This window comes from Sminthopsis crassicaudata, chromosome 6, assembly GCF_048593235.1.
Source record: "Sminthopsis crassicaudata isolate SCR6 chromosome 6, ASM4859323v1, whole genome shotgun sequence".
Classification (NCBI taxonomy): domain Eukaryota; kingdom Metazoa; phylum Chordata; class Mammalia; order Dasyuromorphia; family Dasyuridae; genus Sminthopsis; species Sminthopsis crassicaudata.
Window position 1 is genome coordinate 135188566 of NC_133622.1, and position 7423 is coordinate 135195988.

Here is a 7423-nt window from a genome sequence, read left to right on the forward strand (position 1 = left end):
TTCCTTCATTAAAAGTTTTGTACACAATGCATTATCTTCCTTATATTCAAACTGTACCAAAGGATTCTTAACAACAGTCCTGTACAGTGGAAACGGTGACTGGGTTGCGAAATCTTCAAGTTATTTCGTATTGAAAATTCCATTCCTTTGGATACTTGTTCTTCTCTATTTCCCATTCTCTAGAGTCTAGGTTTCCCTTTGTTTCCCTTGCATTTCAGATCATTGTAATTGATGTAAATTCTCTCCCATTTGCTTCAATGGAACTTTCTGTACAAGTTGCATAATCTTCTTTATATTTAAAGATTGATCAAAGGATTCGTAACAGCAATCCTTTTCAGTCTGAAAAAGCTTTTATCCAAAGCAATGTTCCGGTTATTCCAGTACGAAAAAATAATTGCTTTTACTTGTTCTTCTCTATTTCCCATTCTATTGAGTCTAGGTTTCGCTTTCTTTCCCTTGCATTTGGGATCATTATACTTGATGTAAATTGTCTCCCATTTGCTTCAATGGAAATGTCTGTACAAGATCTATTTTCTTCATTATATTTAAAGATTGATCAAAGCATTCGTAACAGCAATCCTTTTCAGTCTGAAAAAGGTTTTGTCCAAAGGAATGTTCCGGTTATTCCAGTACCAAAAAACAATTCCTTTTCTTACTTGTTCTTTACTAATTCACATTCTGAGTCTAGTTTTCCATTTGCTTCTTTTACTGTTTGTGATATTATAGTTGATATCAATTCTCTCGCATTTCCTTCAATAGAAGTTTTGTACACAATGCATTATCTTCCTTATATTCAAACTGTACCAAAGGATTCTTAACAACAGTCCTGTACAGTGGAAACGGTGACTGGGTAGAGAAATCTTCAAGTTATTTCCTATTGAAAATTCCATTACTTTGGATATTTGTTCTTCTCTATTTCCCATTGTATTGAGTCTAGGTTTCCCTTTGTTTCCCTTGCATTTCAGATCATTGTAATTGATGTAAATTCTCTCCCATTTTCTTCAATTGAAATTTCTGTACAAGATCCATTATCTTCATTATATTTAAAGATTGATCAAAAGATTCGTAACAGCAATCCTTTTCAGTCTGAAAAAGCTTTTATCCAAAGGAATGTTCCGGTTATTCCAGTACGAAAAAATAATTGCTTTTACTTGTTCTTCTCTATTTCCCATTCTATTGAGTCTAGGTTTCGCTTTGTTTCCCTTGCATTTGGGATCATTATACTTGATGTAAATTGTCTCCCATTTGCTTCAATGGAAATGTCTGTACAAGATCTATTTTCTTCATTATATTTAAAGATTGATCAAAAGATTCGTAACAGCAATCCTTTTCAGTCTGAAAAAGCTTTTATCCAAAGGAATGTTCCGGTTATTCCAGTACGAAAAAATAATTGCTTTTACTTGTTCTTCTCTATTTCCCATTCTATTGAGTCTAGGTTTCGCTTTGTTTCCCTTGCATTTGGGATCATTATACTTGATGTAAATTGTCTCCCATTTGCTTCAATGGAAATGTCTGTACAAGATCTATTTTCTTCATTATATTTAAAGATTGATCAAAGGATTCGTAACAGCAATCCTTTTCAGTCTGAAAAAGGTTTTGTCCAAAGGAATGTTCCGGTTATTCCAGTACCAAAAAACAATGGGTTTTCTTACTTGTTCTTCTCTATTTCACATTCTACTGAGTCTAGTTTTCCCTTTGTTTCTTTTGCAGTTTGGGATATTATAGTGGATATCAATTCTCTCGCATTTCCTTCATTAGAAGTCTTGTACACAATGCATTATCTTCCTTATATTCAAACTGTACCAAAGGATTCTTAACAACAGTCCTATACAGTGGAAAGGGTGACTGGGTAGAGAAATCTTCAAGTTATTTCCTATTGAAAATTCCATTCCTTTGGATATTTATTCTTCTCTATTTCCCATTGTATTGAGTCTAGGTTTCCCTTTGTTTCCCTTGCATTTCAGATCATTGTAATTGATGTAAATTCTCTCCCATTTGCTTCAATGGAACTTTCTGTACAAGTTGCATAATCTTCATTATATATAAAGATTGATCAAAGGATTCGTAACAGCAATCCTTTTCAGTCTGAAAAAGGTTTTGTCCAAAGGAATGTTCCGGTTATTCCAGTACGAAAAAATAATTGCTTTTACTTGTTCTTCTCTATTTCCCATTCTATTGAGTCTAGGTTTCGCTTTGTTTCCCTTGCATTTGGGATCATTATACTTGATGTAAATTGTCTCCCATTTGCTTCAATGGAAATGTCTGTACAAGATCTATTTTCTTCATTATATTTAAAGATTGATCAAATGATTCGTAACAGCAATCCTTTTCACTCTGAAAAAGGTTTTGTCCAAAGGAATGTTCCGGTTATTCCAGTACCAAAAAACAATTGGTTTTCTTACTTGTTCTTCTCTATTTCACATTCTACTGAGTCTAGTTTTCCCTTTGTTTCTTTTGCAGTTTGGGATATTATAGTGGATATCAATTCTCTCGCATTTCCTTCATTAGAAGTTTTGTACACAATGCATTATCTTCCTTATATTCAAACTGTACCAAAGGATTCTTAACAACAGTCCTATACAGTGGAAAGGGTGACTGGGTAGAGAAATCTTCAAGTTATTTCCTATTGAAAATTCCATTCCTTTGGATATTTGTTCTTCTCTATTTCCCATTGTATTGAGTCTAGGTTTCCCTTTGTTTCCCTTGCATTTGGGATCATTATACTTGATGTAAATTCTCTCCCATTTGTTTCAATGGAAATGTCTGTACAAGATCCATTATCTTCATTATATTTAAAGATTGATCAAAAGATGCGTAACAGCAATCCTTTTCAGTCTGAAAAAGCTTTTATCCAAAGGAATGTTCCGGTTATTCCAGTACGAAAAAATAATTGCTTTTACTTGTTCTTCTCTATTTCCCATTCTATTGAGTCTAGGTTTCGCTTTGTTTCCCTTGCATTTGGGATCATTATACTTGATGTAAATTGTCTCCCATTTGCTTCAATGGAAATGTCTGTACAAGATCTATTTTCTTCATTATATTTAAAGATTGATCAAAGGATTCGTAACAGCAATCCTTTTCAGTCTGAAAAAGGTTTTGTCCAAAGGAATGTTCCGGTTATTCCAGTACCAAAAAACAATGGGTTTTCTTACTTGTTCTTCTCTATTTCACATTCTACTGAGTCTAGTTTTCCCTTTGTTTCTTTTGCAGTTTGGGATATTATAGTGGATATCAATTCTCTCGCATTTCCTTCATTAGAAGTCTTGTACACAATGCATTATCTTCCTTATATTCAAACTGTACCAAAGGATTCTTAACAACAGTCCTATACATTGGAAAGGGTGACTGGGTAGAGAAATCTTCAAGTTATTTCCTATTGAAAATTCCATTCCTTTGGATATTTATTCTTCTCTATTTCCCATTGAATTGAGTCTAGGTTTCCCTTTGTTTCCCTTGCATTTCAGATCATTGTAATTGATGTAAATTCTCTCCCATTTGCTTCAATGGAACTTTCTGTACAAGTTGCATAATCTTCATTATATTGAAAGATTGATCAAAGGATTCGTAACAGCAATCCTTTTCAGTCTGAAAATGTTTTGTCCAAAGCAATGTTCCTGTTATTCCTGTATGAAAAAACAATTCCTTTTCTTACTTGTTCTTTACTAATTCACATTCTGAGTCTAGTTTTCCATTTGTTTCTTTTTCAGTTTGGGATATTATAGTGGATATCAATTCTCTCGCATTTCCTTCAATAGAAGTTTTGTACACAATGCATTATCTTCCTTATATTAAAACTGTACCAAAGGATTCTTAACAACAGTCCTATACAGTGGAAAGGGTGACTGGGTAGAGAAATCTTCAAGTTATTTCCTATTGAAAATTCCATTCCTTTGGATATTTGTTCTTCTCTATTTCCCCTTGTATTGAGTCTAGGTTTCCCTTTGTTTCCCTTGCATTTCAGATCATTGTAATTGATGTAAATTCTCTCCCATTTCTTTCAATGGAACTTTCTGTACAAGTTGCATAATCTTCTTTATATTTAAAGATTGATCAAATGATTCGTAACAGCAATCCTTTTCAGTCTGAAAAAGGTTTTGTCCAAAGGAATGTTCCGGTTATTCCAGTACCAAAAAACAATTGGTTTTCTTACTTGTTCTTCTCTATTTCACATTCTGAGTCTAGTTTTCCCTTTGTTTCTTTTGCAGTTTGGGATATTATAGTGGATATCAATTCTCTCGCATTTCCTTCATTAAAAGTTTTGTACACAATGCATTATCTTCCTTATATTCAAACTGTACCAAAGGATTCTTAACAACAGTCCTGTACAGTGGAAACGGTGACTGGGTTGCGAAATCTTCCAAGTTATTTCGTATTGAAAATTCCATTCCTTTGGATACTTGTTCTTCTCTATTTCCCATTCTCTAGAGTCTAGGTTTCCCTTTGTTTCCCTTGCATTTCAGATCATTGTAATTGATGTAAATTCTCTCCCATTTGCTTCAATGGAACTTTCTGTACAAGTTGCATAATCTTCTTTATATTTAAAGATTGATCAAAAGATGCGTAACAGCAATCCTTTTCAGTCTGAAAAAGCTTTTATCCAAAGGAATGTTCCGGTTATTCCAGTACGAAAAAATAATTGCTTTTACTTGTTCTTCTCTATTTCCCATTCTCTTGAGTCTAGGTTTCCCTTTGTTTCCCTTGCATTTCAGATCATTGTAATTGATGTAAATTCTCTCCCATTTGCTTCAATGGAACTTTCTGTACAAGTTGCATAATCTTCATTATATATAAAGATTGATCAAAGGATTCGTAACAGCAATCCTTTTCAGTCTGAAAAAGGTTTTGTCCAAAGGAATGTTCCGGTTATTCCAGTACCAAAAAACAATTGGTTTTCTTACTTGTTCTTCTCTATTTCACATTCTACTGAGTCTAGTTTTCCCTTTGTTTCTTTTGCAGTTTGGGATATTATAGTGGATATCAATTCTCTCGCATTTCCTTCAATAGAAGTTTTGTACACAATGCATTATCTTCCTTATATTAAAACTGTACCAAAGGATTCTTAACAACAGTCCTATACAGTGGAAAGGGTGACTGGGTAGAGAAATCTTCAAGTTATTTCCTATTGAAAATTCCATTACTTTGGATATTTGTTCTTCTCTATTTCCCCTTGTATTGAGTCTAGGTTTCCCTTTGTTTCCCTTGCATTTCAGATCATTGTAATTGATGTAAATTCTCTCCCATTTGCTTCAATGGAAATGTCTGTACAAGATCCATTATCTTCATTATATTTAAAGATTGATCAAAAGATTCGTAACAGCAATCCTTTTCAGTCTGAAAAAGCTTTTATCCAAAGGAATGTTCCGGTTATTCCAGTACGAAAAAATAATTGCTTTTACTTGTTCTTCTCTATTTCCCATTCTATTGAGTCTAGGTTTCGCTTTGTTTCCCTTGCATTTGGGATCATTATACTTGATGTAAATTGTCTCCCATTTGCTTCAATGGAAATGTCTGTACAAGATCTATTTTCTTCATTATATTTAAAGATTGATCAAAGGATTCGTAACAGCAATCCTTTTCAGTCTGAAAAAGGTTTTGTCCAAAGGAATGTTCCGGTTATTCCAGTACCAAAAAACAATTCCTTTTCTTACTTGTTCTTTACTAATTCACATTCAGAGTCTAGTTTTCCATTTGCTTCTTTTACTGTTTGTGATATTATAGTTGATATCAATTCTCTCGCATTTCCTTCAATAGAAGTTTTGTACACAATGCATTATCTTCCTTATATTCAAACTGTACCAAAGGATTCTTAACAACAGTCCTGTACAGTGGAAACGGTGACTGGGTAGAGAAATCTTCAAGTTATTTCCTATTGAAAATTCCATTACTTTGGATATTTGTTCTTCTCTATTTCCCATTGTATTGAGTCTAGGTTTCCCTTTGTTTCCCTTGCATTTCAGATCATTGTAATTGATGTAAATTCTCTCCCATTTTCTTCAATTGAAATTTCTGTACAAGATCCATTATCTTCATTATATTTAAAGATTGATCAAAAGATTCGTAACAGCAATCCTTTTCAGTCTGAAAAAGCTTTTATCCAAAGGAATGTTCCGGTTATTCCAGTACGAAAAAATAATTGCTTTTACTTGTTCTTCTCTATTTCCCATTCTATTGAGTCTAGGTTTCGCTTTGTTTCCCTTGCATTTGGGATCATTATACTTGATGTAAATTGTCTCCCATTTTCTTCAATGGAAATGTCTGTACAAGATCTATTTTCTTCATTATATTTAAAGATTGATCAAATGATTCGTAACAGCAATCCTTTTCAGTCTGAAAAAGGTTTTGTCCAAAGGAATGTTCCGGTTATTCCAGTACCAAAAAACAATTGGTTTTCTTACTTGTTCTTCTCTATTTCACATTCTACTGAGTCTAGTTTTCCCTTTGTTTCTTTTGCAGTTTGGGATATTATAGTGGATATCAATTCTCTCGCATTTCCTTCAATAGAAGTTTTGTACACAATGCATTATCTTCCTTGTATTCAAACTGTACCAAAGGATTCTTAACAACAGTCCTATACAGTGGAAAGGGTGACTGGGTAGAGAAATCTTCAAGTTATTTCCTATTGAAAATTCCATTCCTTTGGATATTTGTTCTTCTCTATTTCCCATTGTATTGAGTCTAGGTTTCCCTTTGTTTCCCTTGCATTTCAGATCATTGTAATTGATGTAAATTCTCTCCCATTTGCTTCAATGGAAATGTCTGTACAAGATCCATTATCTTCATTATATTTAAAGATTGATCAAATGATTCGTAACAGCAATCCTTTTCAGTCTGAAAAAGGTTTTGTCCAAAGGAATGTTCCGGTTATTCCAGTACCAAAAAACAATTGGTTTTCTTACTTGTTCTTCTCTATTTCACATTCTGAGTCTAGTTTTCCCTTTGTTTCTTTTGCAGTTTGGGATATTATAGTGGATATCAATTCTCTCGCATTTCCTTCATTAAAAGTTTTGTACACAATGCATTATCTTCCTTATATTCAAACTGTACCAAAGGATTCTTAACAACAGTCCTGTACAGTGGAAACGGTGACTGGGTTGCGAAATCTTCAAGTTATTTCGTATTGAAAATTCCATTCCTTTGGATACTTGTTCTTCTCTATTTCCCATTCTCTTGAGTCTAGGTTTCCCTTTGTTTCCCTTGCATTTCAGATCATTGTAATTGATGTAAATTCTCTCCCATTTGCTTCAATGGAACTTTCTGTACAAGTTGCATAATCTTCATTATATATAAAGATTGATCAAAGGATTCGTAACAGCAATCCTTTTCAGTCTGAAAAAGGTTTTGTCCAAAGGAATGTTCCGGTTATTCCAGTACCAAAAAACAATTGGTTTTCTTACTTGTTCTTCTCTATTTCACATTCTACTGA